A 23,886-nucleotide genomic window follows, 5' to 3' on the forward strand; every position below is an offset into this window, starting at 1 on the left:
TTTGCTTCTATGCTTTCTCTAGTTTTGAGCCATTTTACACACTTTCTCTGAGGCATGCTCCAGGTCTGTTATTCAGAAGCAAGTTAGTTCATATTTCTGCACATTTGTTTATTTGTAAAGTCTTCCCTCCTAGATTATTGTAATAAATAAATAAACTTACATATACATAAATAATATTCTGTTTGTTTGAAAAGCACTCTGACTTTTTGTGAAAGAGACTCACTTCCCAATTTTAAAGCATTAATGTGAGGAACAGGGGCCTGCTGGAATACTCCCCAGGGACAGAGGCTGGCAGGTGCCATCTTCCTGCTCTCTCTCTGCCTTGATAAAACTGAAAGGTGCCATCATTTTTCCCCTTTTTCCTTTCCTGCAGGTGACAACTTTGTGCTCCAGCCAGCTGGCTCCTTCTTCCCTGCTCTTCCTCTGTCTTGCTATATATATATTTTTTTCTTCTTCTTTTTCTTTTTTTCTTTTCCCTCTTTCCCTTTATTCAAATGGTGTCATCTTTGCACTCTTCCCACCGCCTCACTCAGCCAGTAAGCATCATCTTCACACTTTCCTTCTGATGTGCTCCAGAGAGCCAGAATCTCCAAGACAGGAGATCCCATTTTTGTGGCCTCCACTCAGGGGATGCTCCTTGATCACCTGGCTCTGGAGGCCAGGAGGGATTTCTTTTCTGGGTCCCATGGGACTGTAACAATTGGAGAGACAGTTCTTGGCAGGATACCACCCCCAGGATGTACCACTACACATCAGACTGAGACACAGCCCCAGCCTTTACATGAAAAAGGCCTATTTGCTAGTAGGGACAAGACTTAAGAGCAGACTTCAGGTTCAGCACACATCTAGAGGCTACGGATGTGCTCTCGGGGAAGGTAGGCTGGGGGTGCCATCTCTCCACCCTCACTCTGCCTTACTACAGTTCACTGGTATCTCCCAGAATGGAGCTTGTACACTTATCTGAAGCACTGTTTTCTTGTGACTGCTCCCCGGGGAACACCTTCAGGTTGCTTGCTTCTGGGGCGCAGCAGGGCTTACACTTGCAATCTCACAAGGCTAAATATATTTGCATTCTTTAAAAGCTGTTACCAAATTTTCTGGCTTCCTATCAACCTGAATCTAGGTACTGCCTGAGATCCTCCCCTTTGGGTTGCTCATTTGTCTTGGCACACCCTCAACTGCTGGGATGGTGTGCCAGGTCTATTAAAAATAAACTGCTCAGACAATCACAAAGATTTGAGAGGCAACCAAGAGTAGACAGGTTTAAATGACAAGGTTCATCTGTCACACAGCTCTTCAAGACTGGGAGATGTGGCTATTTCACTTAATGCATAGAAACCAACACAGAGAGTCAAGCAAAATGAAGAAAGAGAGGACTCTACTCCAAAAAAAGAACAAAATAAAACCTCAGGGAAAAATCTTAATGAAATGAACATAAGTAATTTACTTGATAAAGAGTTCAAAGTTATGGTCATAAAAATGCTCACTGAACTCAGAAGGAAAATGGATGAAAACAGTGAGAACTTCAACGAAGAAACAGAAGATATAAGAAAGTTCCAAATAGAAGTCACAGAACTGGAGAATGCAATAATTGAACTTAGAAATACAGTAGATGAAGCACAAGAAAGAATAGGTGAACTCAAAGACAGGTCAGAGGAACTCATCCAATCAGAGAATAAGGAAGAAAAAAGAATGAAAATAATGAATATAGCTTAAGGGATTTATGGCACATCAAATGGAATAACATTCACCTTATAGGAACTCCAGAAGGAGAAGAGAAAAGGGGGCAGAAAACATTTGTAGAAATAATATCTGAAAACTTTTCCTAACCTGGGGAAAGAAACAGACATCCAGATACAGGAAGCCCAGAGAGCTCCAAAGCAGATCAACCTAAAGAGATCCATACCAAGAAATATTAAAATTAAAATGTCAACGTTAAAGATAACAAGGGAATCTTAAAATCACCAAGAGAAATACAACTTGTTATATAACTTGTTATATACAACTTGTTATATAACTACATCAACCTAAAAAGCTTCTACACAGAACAATAAACAATCAACAAAATGAAAGGGCGAGCTACAGAATGGGAGAAAATATTTGCACATCATGTATGTGATAAGGTGTTAATATCCAAAATATATGAGGAACTCATACAATGGCTATATCTATCTATCTATCTATAGATAGATATAGATTCTCAAACAATTCAATTAAAACTTGGGCAGAAGAACTGAATAAAAATTTTTCCAATGAAGACATCCAAATCACCAACAGGTTCATGAAAAGATGCTCTACATCACTAATCACCAGGGAAATGCAAATCAAAACTACAACGAGATATCACCTCAAAGAGACTAAGAGGTAACAAATGTTGACAAGGATGCAGAAAAGGAAACCCTTGTGCACTGTTGGTGGGAATGTAAATTGGTACAGCCGCTATGGTAAACAATATGGAGTCTCCTCAAAAAATTAAAAAGAAAACTACCATACATTAGCAATCCTGCTTTGGGTATATATATATATCCAAAGAAAATGAAATCACTATTTCAAAGAGATATCTGCACTCGCACGTTCATTGCAGCATTATTCACAATTGCCGAGAAATGGAAACAACCAAAGTGTCCATACATGGATAAATGGATATAGAAGATGTGGTACGTACATAGATGGAATATTATTCAGCCATGAAAAAGAAGAAAATCCTGCCACTTGCAACAACATTTATGGATCCTTGGGGCATTATGATGAGTGAAATAAGTCAGAGAGAGAAAAATAAATACTGTATGATATAACTAAATTGTAGACTCTAAAAGAGCCAAACCCAGGGAAACAGAGAATAGAATGGTTGTTGCCAGGGGTTGGGGTTGGGGGAAATGGGGAGATGTTGACCAAAGGGTAAAATATCCAGTTAGCACATGAATTTCTGGGAATCTAATCTACAGCATGGTGACTGAGGTTAACAGAACTGTATTATATGCTTTAAAGTTGCTAAGAGAGTAGATCTTAAATGTTCTCACCGAAAAAAAAAAGGTATTTATGCGAGGTAATGGAGTTGTGTTAACTAGCTCCGCTGTGGTAATCATTTCACAACATGTAACATACCAACAGGTTGTACACCTTAAACTTACACAATGCTATATGTCAATTACATCTCAATAAAGTTAGAAAAATACAGAAAACAGACCGTTGCACAACATTCAAGCAGAAATACTAGTTTGGGGCTGCTTTTTCTTGAATTTACTCATTGTTCCTTCTTGAATCTGTTTTGTATCACATGATAGCAGACTCATACAGGCAGCTTACTTCTGATCAGGCGCAGCCAAAAAGAAGCAACTGATGGTATATGGGAGTTTAGGGATAAGCTACGAGATTTCTCCCTTTCTTCCTCTACTTTGTGAAGATTCTCCAGCAGCAACTTTGTAACTTCCACGGCTCCAACTCCAATGAGACAGAACTGGTATGGTCTGACATTGATGATCATTTAACCTGGCCCTGGACTCCTTTACAACCCTCTGCTTAACTCTGCCTTTCCAGCATCGGGGTAAAAGTAAATTCCTGTTCCTACTAATCACTCCATTATCTAGGTGGCCCTTCTTTACTTCTCAGAAGTTTCATCACTGGTGTTCTTAATACCCTGTATTAAATTTATTTGCAAAGACTTGAAACAATTTCTATTTTATTTGTTATGGGCAAATACAGTATAATAAAATTTCCAAATATTAAAAAAAAAAATTAGAAGAGACATGAAATCTCAAAATGGGGAAATGTTAGCCACGTTTAGGAAGAAAATGTACTAATATTATTGGAGGAGAGAATTCAGGAATTGGAAGATAACACTAATGAGTTTGGAAGGTATAAGACTGTGGAGAAGTTTGAATGGTGGGCTTCATGCCACAGGAAATAGGGAGTGATTCAAAGTTCTATAAAGATTGTGCTCACTTCAGCAGCACATATACAAAGTTTTATAAGATTAATCTGAAAGTGGTAGGCAGTTTGGAGTATGTGATGGAGTGATGTCAAAGAAAAATTGCACCAGATGGTTAAACAGGCAAGGAGTACTTTACTCAAGATGATTCTGTAATAGGGGAGAGAGACTGAACTCCATTCTGCTGAAACAAAAGGCATGGAAGTTTTTAGATGCCAGGATGAGCTGTAGGAAAAATAGTAGAGGATGCTGGAGAAGAGGTTGGTCAATATAATTAGACCATCTCTGTTTGCTTTGGCTCTTATCAAAGTTAGGCTCCTATACTCCCCACAGAGACTGGGAACTAGGGGCAATACCTTTCTTGAAGGTTATATTTCAAAGAGCTGACTCCCAGGTCCTTGAGAAAGACATTTCTGGGTTGGAAAAGTATCAAGTGACTAGGAGAAAATTTACATCTCAAAGGGGCAGAGAAAGAATTTACAATTTCAAGTTTCTTAAAGTAAATGTTTTCAGAAAAGGGAGGTTAGGGGCCTATGGTAAAGAAAAAACCTGTCTGAAGTTTAGCCAAACTGAGGGACACATTAAGGCCATCTTGATCAGTAGTTAAAATTAGCATTACCTTCAGGAAGGTTATTTTATAAAGAAAAGCAATGCTTTAGAAACTTTCTCAGAAGAATCAAAAGTAACTGTCTGCTAGTTAGATACAGGTCAGGAATAATGAGAAAGGGCAGTTACAAAGTTAACTCAACTAATGTTCTCTGTGTTGTAGCTTTAATAAAGATGAAATAAGTAGAAAAATAATAATCCGTTGGTACACGGTGAGAGCCAATTGGATGGATTGCCCAATTAGAAATACTTCTTTATTTTCTAGTCATTATCAGTCAAGGATTAACAAACCTACTTTTATTAGATATACTTCTGTCTAGGGATTGAGAAATATCAATTACTTAAACTTAATCACTACTTTATTTCTGTGAGATTTTTAAAAATATACTTTGGGGAAAAGTAATGGAAGAGTGATATAGCACTGAAACATTGAATTGAATGACATAAAGATCCTATCTTTCTCAATTTAAGGAGAAAAAAAGGGAGGGCAAAAGAAATGGGCAGAAAGTAAGTTTACCTGCCAGTCATTGTGTCAAGTGTTTTCATATATTTATCTAATTTAATACTCACAAAACAATGAGACATAAGGAAGATATTTATCCCATTCCGTAGATGAAACTCTGTTTACAAAGTAATATATCAACCAATTGTAGAGCTGACCCTTGAACTTAAGGCCTTGCGTCTGTGGAAATGCAAGAGCCAAACCCTGCTAATACAAGGTGCTTAGAATAGGTAGACTTCAGTGAGCAGGAAAATTAGAGCATGCGTGAACTGATGACAAGTTTTGCTGATCTAGTAGCTTTGTGAGATTTGTCTAGATCCAAAGACCCTTGCTCTACTAAACCATCAAATTAGAGGTGGTCTCCTTCTTAAACAACCAATATTTGCAGAGCTATTCAGACTTTGGGTCATGGTATTTTTTCAAGGATTAACTATTATCACTGGCTTTTCAAATTTTAACTTTAGAAAGTCCTTGCTTTTGTTGGAAGCAATGTTAAATTTTGATGCAGTTGTTTGCAGGGATGAAACTTGGTCGCCCTCTGGAGGCTATTCTCAGGTCCGACTAGCATACCTTAATTTTGAGAAAGAAGTCAGGTCTCAACAATTTAACAACTCATTTTAAATGTGTGGAAATTATGTATATACATTATACATTTTTAGAAGTTACAAAACATTGAGTTCAAAATGCTCAAAATATTTTAAAATGCTGAATTAAACGTTTTATGGCATAGCATGTTTTGAATTCTTGTTCTCCCTTTGGAAATGGAGATGGTCATCATTCTCCTTTTATCATGCAATATCTATACTGGGACTAAAACTGTTATTTTTTCCTCCCCTATTATAAGAACACATGGGCAATTAGTTCTATAAATTGAATGATAAAACACATGACAATACTATACACTCAATTACTACCAAGATCTTTCATTTTAAGTTTTAAAAAAAAATCCCTAAATTTCCAATTAAAAATTTTTTTTTTCTTTCTCTCAGAGATAAAACATCAGAGCTTACAAGAACCCTTAAAAACAGAATGGCTCAAAGGATAAAAATGTTTTGCTCCCTAGTTCATTCTTGTTCAATTTTCTTGTAGAAGGTACCAGTTAGTGTAAATTATACAAGCAAAGTTCTTGCCATATATTGGTGACAGCATTTCTACATAAAGTAAGCATTTAAGGGGCTTCCCTGGTGGCGCAGTGGTTAAGAATCCACCTGCCGATGCAGGGGACACGGGTTCCAGCCCTGGTTCCCGAAGATCCCCCATGCCGCGGAGCAACTAAGCCCATGTGCTGCAACTACTGAGCCTGCGCTCTAGAGTCCGTGTGCCACAACTGTTGAGCCTGCGCTCTAGAGCCCATGCGCCACAACTACTGAAGCCCGCGCACCTAGAGCCCATGCTCCGCAACGAGAAGCCACCATGATGAGAAGCCCACGCACTGCAACAAAGAGTAGCCCCCACTCTCCGCAACTAGAGAAAGCTCGCGTGCAGCAACGAAGACCCAACACAGAGCCAAAAATAATAAATAAATAAATAAAATTTAAAAAGTAAGCAGTTATGAGCTGCTATAAACCTACTGTTTCTTTACTTGATTTAAATGAATTTAATTCTTTAAATAACTGAGCAGGTAGAGAATTTAGACTCAGCCATTATTAGAGGTACCTTATACAGCCAAAGTGGTATAAAAACCCTGTAACATGAAAGAGTTGTGGAGGTCCTTCTGGTCTTCTGAGACCGGGACACCTGTACCTTTATGTCCCATTTATAAATGTTCCTGTATAATGTTTGGGATGTTGAAATATTTGATGAGATAGATACCTCATGCCTATTACATGCCTTCCCTATATCTCTCTCAACTACATCCCTCTAATGAGTTGGTGCAGCTCCAAGGCTCTATCCAGTAAAAAGGTAGTGTCAGGCAGTGCTTGTTGTACTCAATGGCTTTTAATCCTCCAACTGCCTTGTAATCTCCTCCTTCACACCTTGATGCTTAGAAATGGCATATTTCCTGAGGAAGAGGTTTCTAGGGAGTCCTGTATACTTGCTTGAAATGGGGACAGGAGGATGGAGGAACAGAAGGGAAGATATAGGGAAGATGAACGGATTTTTTTAATATATATATATTTTAATTAATTAATTTATTTATTTATGGCTGTGTTGGGTCTTCGTTTCCGTGCGAGGGCTTTCTCTAGTTGCGGCAGGTGGGGCCCACTCTTCATCACGGTGCGCGGGCCTCTCACTGTTGCGGCCTCTGTTGTTGTGGCGCACAGGCTCCAGATGCGCAAGCTCAGTAATTGTGGCTCACGGACCTAGTTGCTCCGCAGCCTGTGGGATCTTCCCAGACCAGGGCTCGAACCCGTGTCCCCTGCATTAGCAGGCAGATTCTCAACCACTGCGCCACCAGGAAACCCCGGATTATTTTTTATATAAATTTTTCTGCCATAAAAACTATAGGTACTAAGCAAAGCAATCAGGGAAATTTATATTCATGCATTAATTGACCACTTACAACGATGAGTAGATAGAGGACATTAGATAGATTAAGGAAGTATCTAGGAGGTAAAATGGATAAGATTGATAATGGATAGGATATAGTGGCTGATGTGAGAGGTTGAACTCAAGGATTATTGTTAGGTGCCTGGTTTATACAACTGGGTGAATGGTGTCACTACACACTAAGACAAATGAAAATGAAGGAGGAGAGATTCGGTAGTTTAGGGAGACCATGAGTATTTAGCTTTATGTATATTTTAAATGAACAGATTTAGATGTTAAATAGGCAACTGGATTTACAGAATTCAGATTAGAGGTCTCAGGTACACAAATGTCCAAACTTTATGGAGTTGGTAACTGAAGCTGTGTGTTTCTGTGAAATCATATTATGAGTTCTAGAGTGAGAGGACATAATGGCCTAGAACTGAATTTTGAAGACTTTCAACATTTAATGTCTGAGGAGAAGGATACGTACCTGTAAAGAAGATAGAGAATGAACTGCCGCAGAGATTAAAGGAAAACCAGAAGAGTTTTTGGGTCAAGGAAAATCAAGTCTCAAAGACAGAAGCAAATCCTACTTACAGGTCAAGTAAGTAGGAGATAAAATTTTCACATCGCATCCATGGATTTGGAAATAACTTATGAAGTACCTTTTTATTGGAGTAATAAAAGATGGATTCTATTGGGAGTGGGTTGAAGCATGAGAAGGAAGTAATAAAGTGAAGGTATCAAATATAGATAAACATTTTTAAACAGCTTTATGGAGGTACAACTGATGCACAAAAAATGGCACATGTTTAATGTATACTATTTGATGAGTTTGGACATATGCATAAACCCATGAGACAATTAACACAATCAAGGTAATAGACATATCTGTCCCCTCCAAAAGCTTCCTTGTGTCCCATTTTTTCTGTGTGGTAAGAACACTTAACATGAAATTGACCCTCTTAACTAATTTTAAGTGCTTAACACTATTGTTAACTACAGACACTATTTGTACAGCAGATTTCTCGAACTTACTCATCTTGTATAACTGAAAATTCATACCTGCTGAACAACAGCTCCCCATTTCTCCCTTTCCCCAGCCCCTGGCAACCAACATTCTATTCTCCGCTTCCATGAAGTCTGATTATTTTAGATACCTCATATAAATGGAATTATGCAGTATGTGTCCTTCTGTGACTGGCTTATTTATTTAGCATATTGTCCTCCAGGTTCATCCCTGTTGCCACAATGGTAGAACCTCCTTCTTCTTTTAAAGTTGAAAGTATTCCATTGTAAATATATACTACATGTTTTGAACCATTCATCTGTCGATGGACATTTTGGGAAAAGATTCTTGACATTGATCTTGGCAATGATTTATTGGCTATGACACCAAAAGCACAGACCACAGAAGCAAAAATAGACAAGTAGAACTACATCAAAATAAAAACGTCCTGCACAACAAAGGAAACAACCAACAGAATGGAAAGGTAACCAATGGAATGGGAGAAAATATTTGAAAATCATATATCTGGTAAGAGGTAAATATCCAAAATTTATAAGGAATTCCCACAACTAAGTAGCAAATAAACCAAATAACTCGATTAAGAAAAGGGCAAAGAACTTGAATATACATTTTCCAAAGAACACATATGAATGGCCAAAATGTATATGAAAAGGTACTCAGCATCGCTAATCATCAGGGCAATGCAAATCAAAATCACAAAGAGATATCACCTCACACCTGTTAGGATGCTTATTTTCAAAAATACAGAGGTAACAAGTACTGGGGAGAATATGGAGAAATTGGATCTCTTGTACACTGTTGGTGGGAATACAAAATGGTTTATAGTCACTATGGAAAACAGTATGGAGGCTTCTCGAATAATTAAAAATAGAACTATCATATGATTTAGCAATCCCACTTCTGAATGGATATATGTATATATATATATGTATATATATATGTGTGTGTGTGTGTGTGTGTATATATGTATAAGAGAACTGAAATCAGGATCTCAAAAAGATTGCACTCTCATGTTCATTGAAGCATTATTCACAATTGCCAAGATATAGAAAAACATTTTCAAGAATTATTTTAAAAACTGTGCCTTTGAAGAAGAGATAGTGTGGTAATTAGTAATAGAAGTCAGGTGGAGAAAGGTGAGTTTGGTTTTTTTTTTCTTTTTTACTTTTTTTTTAATAACAAATTTAATCAGTTATACATATACATATGTTTCCATATCCCCTCCCTTTTGCGTCTCACTCCCACCCTCCCTATCCCACCCCTCCAGGCGGTCACAAAGCACCGAGCTGATCTCCCTGTGCTATGCGGCTGCTTCCCACTAGCTATCTACCTTACGTTTGGTAGTGTATATATGTCCATGCCGCTCTTTCACTTTGTCACAGCTTACCCTTCCCCCTCCCCATATCCTCAAGTCCATTCTCTAGTAGGTCTGTGTCTTTATTCCTGTCTTAACCCTATGTTCTTCATGACATTTTTTTTCTTAAATTCCATATATATGTGTTAGCATACAGTATTTGTCTTTCTCTTTCTGACTTACTTCACTCTGTATGACAGACTCTACGTCTATCCACCTCATTACAAATAGCTCAATTTCATTTCTTTTTATGGCTGAGTAATATTCCATTGTATATATGTGCCACATCTTCTTTATCCATTCATCCGATGATGGACACTTAGGTTGTTTCCATCTCCGGGCTATTGTAAATAGGGCTGCTATGAACATTTTGGTACATGTCTCTTTTTGAATTATGGTTTTCTCAGGGTATATGCCCAGGAGTGGGATTGCTGGGTCATATGGTAGTTCTATTTGTAGTTTTTTAAGGAACCTCCATACCGTTCTCCATAGCGGCTGTACCAATCCACATTCCCACCAGCAGTGCAAGAGTGTTCCCTTTTTTCCACACCCTCTCCAGCATTTATTGTTTCTAGATTTTTTGATGATGGCCATTCTGACTGGTGTGAGATGATATCTCATTGTAGTTTTGATTTGCATTTCTCTAATGAGTAAAGATGTTGAGCATCCTTTCATGTGTTTGTTGGCAGTCTGTATATCTTCTGTGGAGAAATGTCTATTTAGGTCTTCTGCCCATTTTTGGATTGGGTTGTTTGTTTTTTTGTTATTGAGCTGCATGAGCTACTTATAAATTTTGGAGATTAATCCTTTGTCAGTTGCTTCATTTGCAAATATTTTCTCCCATTCTGAGGGTTGTCTTTTGGTCTTCTTTATGGTTTCCTTTGCTGTGCAAAAGCTTTTAAAGTTTCATTAGGTCCCATGTGTTTATTTTTGTCTTTATTTCCATTTCTCTAGGAGGTGGGTCAAAAAGGATCTTGCTGTGATTTATGTCATAGAGTGTTCTGCCTATGTTTTCCTCTAAGAGTTTGATAGTGTCTGGCCTTACATTTAGGTCTTTAATCCATTTTGAGCTTATTTTTGTGTATGGTGTTAGGGAGTGATCTAATCTCATACTTTTACATGTCCCTATCCAGTTTTCCCAGCACCACTTATTGAAGAGACTGTCCTTTCTCCACTGTACATTCCTGCCTCCTTTATCAAAGATAAGGTGACCATATGTCCGTGGGTTTAACTCTGGGCTTTCTATCTTGTTCCATTGATCTATCTTTCTGTTTTTGTGCCAGTACCACACTGTCTTGATTACTGTAGCTTTGTAGTATAGTCTGAAGTCAGGGAGCCTGATTCCTCCAGCTCCATTTTTCGTTCTCAAGATTGCTTTGGCTATTCGGGGTCTTTTGTGTTTCCATACAAATTGTGAAATTTTTTGTTCTAGTTCTGTGAAAAATGCCAGTGGTAGTTTGATAGGGATTGCATTGAATCTGTAGATTGCTGTGGGTAGTAGAGTCATTTTCACAATGTTGATTCTTCCAATCCAAGAACATGGTACATCTCTCCATCTATTTGTATCATCTTTAATTTCTTTCATCAGTGTCTTATAATTTTCTGCATACAGGTCTTTTGTCTCCTTAGGTAGGTTTATTCCTAGATATTTTATTCTTTTTGTTGCAATGGTAAATGGAAGTGTTTCCTTGATTTCACTTTCAGATTTTTCATCATTAGTATATAGGAATGCCAGAGATTTCTGTGCATTAATTTTGTATCCTGCAACTTTACCAAATTCATTGATTAACTCTAGTAGTTTTCTGGTAGCATCTTTAGGATTCTCTATATATAGTATCATGTCATCTGCAAACAGTGACAGCTTTACTTCTTCTTTTCCAATTTGGATTCCTTTTATTTCCTTTTCTTCTCTGATTGCTGTGGCTAAAACTTCCAAAACTTGGTTGAATAAGAGTGGTGAGAGTTGGCAACCTTGTCTTGTTCCTGATCTTAGTGGAAATGGTTTCAGTTTTTCACCATTGAGAACGATGCTGGCTGTGGGTTTGTCCTATATGGCCTTTATTATGTTGAGGAAAGTTCCCTCTATGCCTACTTTCTGCAGGGTTTTTATCACAAATGGGTGTTGAATTTTGTCGAAAGCTTTCTCTGCACCTACTGAGATGATCATATGGTTTTTCTCCTTCAATTTGTTAATATGGTGGATCATGTTGATTGATTTGCGTATATTGAAGAATCCTTGCATTCCTGGAATAAACCCCACTTGATCATGGTGTATGATCCTTTTAATGTGCTGTTGGATTCCGTTTGCTAGTATTTTGTTGTGGATTTTTGCATCTATGTTCATCAGTGATATTGGCCTGTAGTTTTCTTTCCTTGTGACATCCTTGTCTGGTTTTGGTATCAAGGTGATGGTGGCCTCGTAGAATGAGTTTGGGAGTGTTCCTCCCTCTGCTGTATTTTAGAAGAGTTTGAGAAGGATAGGTGTTAGCTCTTCTCTAAATGCTTGATAGAATTCGCCTGTGAAGCCATCTGGTCCTGGGCTTTTGTTTGTTGGAAGATTTTTTATCACTGTTTCAATTTCAGTGCTTGTGATTGGTCTGTTCATATTTTCTATTTCTTCCTGATTCAGTCTTGGCAGGTTGTGCATTTCTAAGAATTTGTCCGTCTCTTCCAGGTTGTCCATTTTATGGGCATAGAGTTGCTTATAGTCATCTCTCATGATCTTTTGTATTTCTGCAGTGTCAGTTGTTACTTCTCCTTTTTCATTTCTAATTCTATTGATTTGAGTCTTCTCCCTTCTTTTCTTGATGAGTCTGGCTAATGGTTTATCAATTTTGTTTATCTTCTCAAAGAACCAGCTTTTAGTTTTATTGATCTTTGCTATCGTTTCCTTCATTTCTTTTTCATTTATTTCTTATCTGATTTTTATGATTTCTTTCCTTCTGCTAACTTTGGGGTGTTTTTGTTCTTCTTTCTCTAATTGCTTTAGGTGCAAGGTTACGTTGTTTATTCGAGATGTTTCCTGTTTCTTAAGGTGGGATTGTATTGCTATAAACTTCCCTCTTAGAACTGCTTTTGCTGCATCCCATAGGTTTTGGGTCGTCGTGTCTCCATTGTCATTTGTTTCTAGGTATTTTTAAATTTCCTCTTTGATTTCTTCAGTGATAACTTCGTTATTAAGTAGTGTATTGTTTAGCCTCCATGTGTTTGTATTTTTTACAGCTCTTTTCCTGTAATTGATATCTAGTCTCATAGCATTGTGGTCGGAAAAGATACTTGATACAATTTCAATTTTCTTAAATTTACCAAGGCTTGATTTGTGACCCAAGATATGATCTATCCTGGAGAATGTTCCATGAGCACTTGAGAAAAATGTGTATTCTGTTGTTTTTGGATGGAATGTCCTATAAATATCAATTAAGTCCATCTTGTTTAATGTATCATTTAAAGCTTGTGTTTCCTTATTTATTTTCATTTTGGAAGATCTGTCCATTGGTGAAAGTGGGGTGTTAAAGTCCCCTACTATGATTGTGTTACTGTCGATTTCTCCTTTTATGGCTGTTAGTATTTGCCTTATGTATTGAGGTGCTCCTATGTTGGGTGCATAAATATTTACAATTGTTACATCTTCTTCTTGGATCGATCCCTTGATCATTATGTAGTGTCCTTCTTTGTCTCTTCTAGTAGTCTTTATTTTAAAGTCTATTTTGTCTGATATGAGAATTGCTACTCCAGCTTTCTTTTGGTTTCCATTTGCATGGAATATCTTTTTCCATCCCCTTACTTTCAATCTGTATGTGTCTCTAGGTCTGAAGTGGGTCTCTTGTAGACAGCATATATATGGGTCTTGTTTTTGTATCCATTCAGCCAATCTGTATCTTTTGGTGGGAGCATTTAGTCCATTTACATTTAAGGTAATTATCGATATGTATGTTCCTGTTCCCATTTTCTTAATTGTTTTGGGTTCATTATTGTAGGTCTTTTACTTCTGTTGTGTTTCTTGCCTAGAGAAGTTCCTTTAGCATTTGTTGTAAAGCTGGTTTGGTGGTGCTGAACTCTCTCAGCTTTTGCTTGTCTGTAAAGGTTTTAATTTCTCCATCAAATCTGAATGAGATCCTTGCTGGGTAGAGTAATCTTGGTTGCAGGTTTTTCTCCTTCATCACTTTAATTATGTCCTGCCACTCCCTTCTGGCTTGTAGAGTTTCTGCAGAGAGATCAGCTGTTATCCTGATGGGGATTCCCTTGTGTGTTACTTGTTGTTTTTGCCTTGCTGCTTTTAATATGATTTCTTTGTGTTTAATTTTTGACAGCTTGATTAATATGTGTCTTGGCGTATTTCTCCTTGGATTTATTCTGTATGGGACTCTCTGTGCCTCCTGGACTTGATTAACTATTTCCTTTCCCATATTAGGGAAGTTTTCAACTATAATCTCTTCAAATATTTTCTCAGTCCCTTTCTTTTTCTCTTCTTCTTCTGGAACCCCTATAATTCGAATGTTGGTGCGTTTAATGTTGTCCCAGAGGTCTCTGAGACTCTCCTCTGTTCTTTTCAGTCTTTTTTCTTTATTTTGCTCTGCAGCAGTTATTTCCACTATTTTATCTTCCACCTCACTTATCCGTTCTTCTGCCTCAGTTATTCTGCTATTGATCCCATCTAGAGTATTTTTTATTTCATGTATTGTGTTTTTAATCGATGCTTGATTCATCTTTAGTTCTTCTAGGTCCTTGTTAACTGTTTCTTGCATTTTGTCTATTCTATTTCCAAGATTTTGGATCTGGGAAATAGAATCTTGGATCATCTTTACCATCATTATTCTGAATTCTTTTTCAGGTAGACTGCCTATTACCTCTTCATTTGTTAGATCTGGTGGGTTTTTATCTTGCTCCTTCTCCTGCTGTGTGTTTTTCTGTCTTCTCATTTTGCTTATGTTACTGTGTTTGGGGTCTCCTTTTTGCAGGCTGCAGGTTCGTAGTTCCCGTTGTTTTTGGTGTCTGTCCCCAGTGGCTAAGGTTGGTTTAGTGGGTTGTGTAGGCTTCCTGGTGGAGGGGACTAGTGCCTGTGTTCTGGTGGATGAGGCTGGATCTTGTCTTTCTGGTGGGCAGGTCCACGTCTGGTGGTGTGTTTTGGGGTGTCTGCGGACTTTTTATGATTTTAGGCCACCTCTCTGCTAATGGGTGGCGTTGTGTTCCTGTCTTGCTAGTTGTTTGGCTTAGGGTGTCCAGCACTGTAGCTTGCTGGTCGTTGAGTGAAGCTGGGTGCTGGTGCTGAGATGGAGATCTCTGGAAGATTTTTGCCGTTTGATATTATGTGGAGCTGGGAGGTCTCTTGTGGACCAGTGTCCTGAAGTTGGCTCTCCCACCTCAGAGGCACAGCACTGACTCCGGGATCCTCAATTTGGGATGATGTGTTGTCTATTCATGTATTCCACAGATGCAGGGTACATCAAGTTGATTGTGGAGCTTTAATCCGCTGCTTCTGAGGCTGCTGGGAGAGGTTTCCCTTTCTCTTCTTTGTTCTCACAGCTCCTGGGTCTCAGCTTTGGATTTGGCCCCGCCTCTGCGTGTAGGTCGCCGGAGGGCGTCTGTTCTTCGCTCAGACAGGACAGGGTTAAAGGAGCAGCCTCTTCGGGGACTCTGGCTCACTCAGCCCGGGCGTGAGGGAGGGGCACGGAGTGCGGGGCGAGCCTGCAGCGGCAGAAGTCGGCGTGACGTTGCACCAGCCCGAGGCGCGCCGTGCGTTCTCCCAGGGAAGCCGCCCCTGGATCCCGGGACCCCGGCAGTGGCGGGCTGCACAGGCTCCCGGAAGGGCGGTGTGGGCAGTGACCTGCGCTCGCACACAGGCTTCTTGGCGGCGGCAGCAGCAGCCCCAGCGTCCCACACCCGTCACTGGGCTCCGCGCTTTCAGTCGCGACTCGCGCCCTTCTGTGGAGCCCCTTCAAGCAGCGCTCTTAATCCCCTCTCCTCGCGCACCAGGAAACCAAGAGGGAAGAAAAAGTCTCTTGCCTCTTCGGCAGCTCCAGAGTTCTCCCGGACTCCCTCCCGGCTAGCTGTGGCACATTAGCCCCCTTCAGGCTGAGTTCTCGCCGCCAGCCCCAGTCCTCTCCCCGCGCTCTGACTGAAGCCCGAGCCTCAGCTTCCAGCGCTGCGCGCCCCGGCGGGCGAGCAGACAAGCCTCTCGGGCCTGCGAGCGCCGCTCGGCACCGATCCTCTGTGTGGGGATCTCTCCACTTTGCCCTACCCAGGTATGTGGGGAGTTTCTTGCCTTTTGGGAGGTCTGGGGTCTTCTGCCAGCGTTCAGTAGGTGTTCTGTAGGAGTTCGGTGAGTTTGGTTTTGCTTTTCTTTTTTGCTTTACTCTTCTTTATTATTTTTCCCAATTTGGAAGATTTTAGAATGTTTAAAAAAGATAGTGGAAAAGATCCAGATTAGAGAAGGTATTGAACAAAATAAGGATCCTTAGAGAGTGCAAGGTGATGCAATCCAAATCAGGAGTAAGGGAATTGGGTTTAGTAGGAATAGAGCTTCTGTTCTGTTAAATTACCAAAGGAGATAAAGATGGCAGCAGATGTAGTAACTCTATTATGTTAATGAACAGGAAAGTTCTCCTAATGTTTTTTCTTTTCTTTTCTGTGAATTAAAAGAGATTATCTCCTGATATTATAGCAAATGGTGGGGACATGCCATTTAAGAAGAGTGCACTAGCTGAATCACTTTGTTATACAGCAGAAACTAACACAACATTGTAAAGCAATTATACTCCAATAAAGATTTTTTTAAAAAAACAAAGAATAGTGCAGAAAGAGAGAACAAACTGTAAAGAGTGGGAAATGATGGGTCCAGATTAATGTAGCAGAATTAAAGGGCAATATTAAAGGACCTTTGAGGTTAGTGATCATGAATTTATAAAGGAAACCATCTAAACTATTATACACTTTACTTGGGAAGACTTTGAAAGCTGGAGATCAAGAAAAGAGAAAGCAATGGTTTGGGTTGATCCAGCATAACTAAAAGACACTGGAACAGGGCTAGGGACAAACACACTATTAGATAATGGACACTGGAATGTAAGAGAGTAAGGAGAGATACAAAGGCAGTATCAGGAGAAAGCAAGGGAGTAAACAGACTTGCGTCAAAGTACTATCATAGTGGTGGGGTATTTGAACAAGTGAACTGGAATGTGAGAAGTTATTGTAAAGGGATGGCATATTTGTGTTAATAATTTTTAAAGACTATTTCTCTTTTTCCAGCTCTGATTTTTATTTTAGAGGACTGACTCCTGAAAACTCGGTTTCCCAGGATTCACTGGCAACTAGCTTCCAATTAATTTTGAGTAAAGGAAGGACTGGTGAGAGTTTGGAAGAAGGGGATAGGGGAGAACCCAGAATGCCCTCTTTCTTTGAGTTGTACATACAACTGAGGCTTCGTCTCCCTCATGCGTCGAATTCCTGCTCAAGGGCTTCTCCCTCCATGTCCCCAGCACCCACCATCAGTCTCTACATTCATTACCGTTCTGCTTAGGGGATTCAGTCTTTCCAAACTCTAGGTTGCCTTCCTATTTCATTTGACTCCAGCTTTTATAACTTTTGAAACAAGCTCCTTTTATTAAAATCTACTGTCTAAACTTCCTGAAGCAGATTTCCTGTCCTGCATGAGTAATCCCAGGAAAAAGATGCTCAAGATGGGACTCTGGAATAAGGTTTTGCACTTGAATGTAGTAGTGACTCCATTGCCAATGCAAAGACAAGTGCTTCTTCTGAGTAGTGGAAGCAATAAATAAATTACCAGCAATATTTGCTTTGAACATATTGCCAGTTGAAGACAATACTTTTACATCTCAAGCGGCAGCTGATTTTGTCTATTACAGCAGTAATAACTACAAGCACCACGGGGACCATTAGCTGCTTCTTATAGCACCAGAGAGCTTACAAAATGAAAATGTTTACACTTAATGTTAAAAGGTGTTAGGTGTTTAAACTCTCAGATCGAGGCATGGGAAGACACAGAGAGCCACACTGAGGGCCTTAAAATTTTCTCATGCCTTATAGCCACACAGCAGACATGGCTGAGGATCAAGTTTCAAATCTAAAAGTGTGGGTTGCAGAATTAAAATGCAAGTTCAAGGTCCATCTGTGCTAAGTCTCACAGATGAATATCAGGACATTGATCAGGAAGAGCTGGGTATTAAGATAAGGATATATTGAGTATTTAGGATAAGTGCAGGTAGGCAGACTCAGATTAATATGAAAACTTTTAACCCAAATCTTCTTTTGGTTTCCTCGCCAAAGGAAGCCATCCTTCTTCCTCCCCATTTGAGGAAACTAACCTTCCCTTACTTAACATATCTCTAAAGACCTCATCTAAATAGGTTAGTTTTCAAGGAAATTTCTACTTTTCTCAAGACCCACCCACATCAGCACTTACTGCATCCTAATAACTACAGTCAGATTCCACCAGGCCCCAGGAGGCAAGTATAATGTCCACCCTGGTAGGAGTTAGCATATACATCAAAAGAAATGCTATATCCTGCCAATGTGTATCAGCAGAAACCTGTAGAATGTGTGTGTGGCATATGTTTTTTTTGGGTTTTTTTGTTTGTTTTTTGGCGGTACGCGGGCCTCTCACTGTTGTGGCCTCTCCCGTTGCGGAGCACAGGCTCCGGACACGCAGGCTCAGCGGCCATGGCTCACGGGCCCAGCCGCTCCGTGGCATGTGGGATCCTCCTGGACCGGGGCACAAACCCGTGTCCCCTGTATCAGCAGGTGGACTCTCAACCACTGCACCACCAGGGAAGCCCTGGCATATGTTTTATAAGTGCTAGACTGAGAAAGATGGAATATAAAGTTGGAAGGGGTTGAATTTATTATAAAGAACATACCTGAGATTCAAAGTATTAGCTCTAGCTGATGGAATTGGCTTTAATCGTTGGCTTGATTGGCTGACCGAAACATAGATTTAATAGTCAGAAACATTCAAAGAGGGCAAGATGCCATAATTTATCTGACAGAATGTAGACAAAGGAATCCATGTACTTAAAATGAGAATGTTGGAGTGGATTAATTAGGTAAAACCCACTCAACTATCCCACAGTTATGCCCCCACAGAGGTCATCGATAACATTCTTCTTCAAGACATTAAGACATTCTTTGATGAGAGAAATACAAGCATCCTTGAAAACCTCTGTGGCATCTGTCTTCTGGGGGCTAAAGATGACAATGCGGGATAGCACCAATGAAATGGCCCCCGTGCTTTTAACAGGAATATGGGGTTACAGAGTAGCAGAGGTTAAGTGGTAGCATTTAATATGAGAAACAAGGTGAGTGCAATTATCACAAAGGTCAGCAGGGCAGAGTGGCACTATTTTCACCCAAAATGACTTCCAGCAGTAACAGATTAATCACATTTACACTGGGAATTACATTGATGAGCAGGCTTGACTGTATAAATGAAAATAAAATTCAAGCACAATGAGCAGAAACCTGCATTGATTTTCCAGGAATGAAAATTACAGCCTCGCCCAGACCTAAACCAGAGATCAGGTGGCTACAACAGCTTCAGAAACTTTGCTGCAACACTGTCAAAAGTATAGAGTGTGATTTTTTTTTCTCCAGGTCTACCTCAAAGGGGTTTACAATTTTCCGGGGGGAATGTTTAGAAAGAAAAGTGGAAAACTCAGAATTTTTCAGAGATTATTAAGATAAATTTACACACCTGAGGTTCCAAAACATCACTGTTGTCTTCAGGTCATAATAGGGCTTATGGAAGCCATGTGATAATTGAAATTTTGACACAAGTTCACCTCCCTAGAAATCCTGTGCAGTGACCTACACTATATTTCCCCATATCTGAATGTATTTTTGGAGTACACATACTTGGAAAATGACAGAACTCTCAAACAACGTAAGTGCTATTAAGAACGGCTACTGCCTGACACCCATTAGGATAGCTATTATTAAAAACAATAATAAATAACAAGTATTGGCATGGATGTGTAGAAATCTGAACCCTTCTCCATTGCAGTTCCTCAAAAAATTAAACAGAATTACCATACGATCTAGCTATTCTACTTCAGAGTATATATCCAAAGGAATTAAAAGCAGGAACTTGAACAGATGTTTGTAATTTCATGTTCTTAGCAGCACTATTCACAATAGCCAAAAGATGGAAACAACCTAAATGTCCATCAACAGAGGAATGGATAGACAAAATGTAGTCTATACATACAATGGAATATTAATGACCCTTAAAAGGTAAAAAATTCTGACACACACTACGATACGGATGAACTTTGAAGACATTATGCTAAATGAAATAAGCCAGAACCAAAAACACAAATACTGTGATTCCAGTCCTATGAGGTACTAGAGTAGTCAAATTTATATAGACAGATAATAGAATGGTGATTGCCAGGGTCTGGGTGCAGTGATGAATGGAGAGGTGTTGTTTAATGGGTAGAGAGTTTCAGTTTGGGAAGATGAACAAAGTCCTGGAGATGAATGGTAATGATGGTTGCACAACAACGTGAATGTACTTGAGGCCACTAAATGGTACACCTAAACATGGTTAAGATGGTAACTTTTATGTCATGCATATTTTGCCACAACTGGAAAAAAATACATAGGAAGGGCCAAGTGGAAGCTCCTGGAACTGTCCCTACATGCAAACAATACCAAAAAAATAGCAATAGCACATATCTGGGGAATTTGCAGAGACTAAAATAACCATGCAGATGGTAATCTCCATCACTTGCCCCATTTAAATAATCTGTTTGGCCTGGAAAAAAGGCAAATAAGTCATGGACAATGATTGTTGATTATCATAAGATAATGAGGTACTAATTCTAATCAAAGCTGCTGGATTTTATGGGCCTTTTTTTCCTGGAACAAATCAAAACATCTCTAACTCCTGATATACAGCTATTGATCTGGCGAATAGTTGTCTCCACATCAAACAGCAAAGATAATGGAGCAGTTTACTTCTATCTGACAGAGACAGAAGTACACTCAAACTCTGTCTTACTTGAGTGCTATGCCAAGTCTCCCGATGTCTATAAGATTATAGCCCATAGGGAGATTAGTCATCTGGATATCACAAAAGCATTATGATAGTCCCTTGTATTGATGAGTTTATGGTGATTGGACATGAGAAAAAGTAGGAAGTACTCAAGTTGTGTCAGTAAGATACACAGATGTCAAAGAGTGGGAAATAAACTCCATGAAAATTTAGGATGTCAAATATATCACAGCCTAGGTATGATAATGCACACAAACAGAAACCAACCTCCAGAAAGCACTGAACATCGTGTTGATTTGTTTTAAAGATGGAGGCAGCACACAGCTAGGATTCTGAACGATTTGTTACACACTCCCTTTCCTAAATCCCATTCCTGATAGTGACTGCTCTTTCCTTTTACCCCTTCTCTCCTGTCCTCACCCTTCCTTTATTGTTCCCTATCCTTCTTCCCCTCTGCCCTCTTTCATTCTTCCTCATAGAGAATAACCTGGGCTATTATTTGTATTCTTTACATTCTTTATATCTCTCTCCCGTCCACCCCCCACCTCAACAAAGGCCTTGTACCAACTAAGAAAGGAAACATTTCAAGTCCTCAGAGTATTGAGAGGAAAAAGTTATGGGGAAATAGCAAATCCTGACAATTTAAATATTCTCTATGTATCACAGAAGTATATTTATCGTAAATAAATTCATACATGCAATAATAGCACAAATAGAAAATATTCACAAGCTACCAGACTGCCAAATTCTGCGTGAGATACAAAATCACATACCCATACTATCTGCTTTCCAATTTATAATTAAAACCATGTTACTGCAGAATTTTAAAAATAGCATTTTGATCATTATAAAAGAAAAAATTATAACTACATCAAAATTGTAAATTTCTGCACTTTTAAAGACACCATTAGAAAATGAAAGGGAAAGCCAAAGATTGGAGAAAATATTCATGAGATATAGATATAGATATAGATATAGATATAGATATAGATATATACATAACATAGACTGGCATCCAGGATATGTAAGATGATCTTACAACTCAATAGTGAAGTAGTATTTGGGGGAAATACGACTTCAGAATTATAAGAAACAAATATTTGTGTTTAAGCCACCCAGCCTATAGTATTTTTTCTTGAGATATAGTTGAAATATAACATTATGTAAGTGCAAGGTGTACACTTGTTGGTTTGATACATTTGTATATTGCAGTATGATTACCACCAGTAGCATTAGCTAACACCTCTATCATGTCCCGCAATTATCATTTTTTTGTGGTGAGAATAATTATGATCTAGTCTCTTAGCAACTTTGAAGTTTATAGTACAGTACTGTTGACTGTAATCACCATGCTGTGCATTAAATCTCCAGGGCTTATTTACCTATCAATACCAGTTGCAAGTTTATATCATTTGACCAACATTTTTCCAATTTCCCCACCCCCAGTCCTGGAAACCACCATTCTACTCTTTGCTTTTATGACTTTGGCTTTTTTAGATTCCATATATAAGTGATATAAGACAGAAAAAGACAGTCTATGGTATTTTTGTCATAGCAGACCAAACAAAGGAGTATTTGGGAGATGCCATATCATGTAAGCTTTTTAGTCAATGGTGAGAAATATTGATTTTATTCAATTACAATAGGATAGTGCAATGCAGAGTTGGGTTTGGAGGCTTAAACATGGGAGAAAAATGACCTAATTTATTTTTTTAAGATTATCTGCGGTGGGGGCTTCCCTGGTGGCACAGTGGTAGAGAGTCCGCCTGCCGATGCAGGGTTCACAGGTTCGTGCCCCGGTCCGGGAAGATCCCACATGCTGCGGAGCGGCTGGGCCCGCGAGCCATGGCTGCTGAGCCTGCGGGTCTGGAGCCTGTGCTCAGCAATGGGAGAGGCCACAGCAGTGAGAGGCCCGCGTACCACAAAAAAAAAAAAAAAAAAAAAAAAAAAGATTATCTATGTGGAGTTTCCTATAGACAAATAAACAAGGATTCAAGAAGAAACTTTAGAAGGCCCTTTATAAGAGTCCAGGTAAAGGATAGCAGATTAAGGTGGTAAAAAGAGAAAAACATTAACTAGCAATTAACTGAGAAATAGATTTTCAGGAACTAACCCCACACATTTAGATAATTCATCTGAAATACGCTATTTGAAAATATAGTTTCTTAGGATGCATCATATCTCTGAAGGAAATGCTAAAATACCAATGGTTTGATAGTCCAAGCAATGAAGATTTACTGAGTGGTGTGTGTGTGTGTGTGTGTGTGTGTGTGTGTGGTCCTCAACTGTCCTAGGTTCAAGGAAAGGCAAATAGAAATAAAACCTTCATGTTGGAATACTGTCCCACAGTGAGTAAAAGTATCATGTACTTTTAAAATTATATTTATTTAAACAAAGCCTAATATAATGGGAAAAATAAACTAGACCTGGAATCAAAAGACCTGAGTTTGAATCGTAGCTTGTTTAATTACCAGAATATTAAGTTCGGGCAAGTTGTCCACATTTGATCAATTTCAGGTTCCTTATTTACAAAATGGTAGGCTGGATGGAGTGATCTCTAGGCTCCCTTCTTGCATGAGATTTTGTTATTCTACAACACCATATTGGTATTCTCATTAAAGTGAATTTCAAGTGTTTGGTCAAGAAGAGGCTCATTTATTTACTTCTTTTATTTCAAATTTAATAATAATGTAAGCCCTCATCCCATCAGGCAAAGAAGAAACTCTACCAGTTTGTCATCATTCAAGAATCCATTTCTTTCATTAGGTCACATGAACATTCTAGAGGCTTAAAATAACCCTAGAAAGTGTGGTAGAGGCTCTGTATTTGGGCCTTAAACAAAAGATACATCTTGTTGAACTTTCATGGTGGCTTTAAATCTGCTGACTCTACTGCTTCACTGATAAACTGGAATAACAGGAAAGTTGGTGCCTGAACCCATATTACTTGCATGAAGTGCATAACCACTGTTTCTGAAATCTTTCTG

This window comes from Mesoplodon bidens, assembly GCF_964165515.1.
Source record: "Mesoplodon bidens genome assembly, contig: HAP1_SCAFFOLD_619, whole genome shotgun sequence".
NCBI classification, from domain to species: Eukaryota; Metazoa; Chordata; class Mammalia; order Artiodactyla; family Ziphiidae; genus Mesoplodon; species Mesoplodon bidens.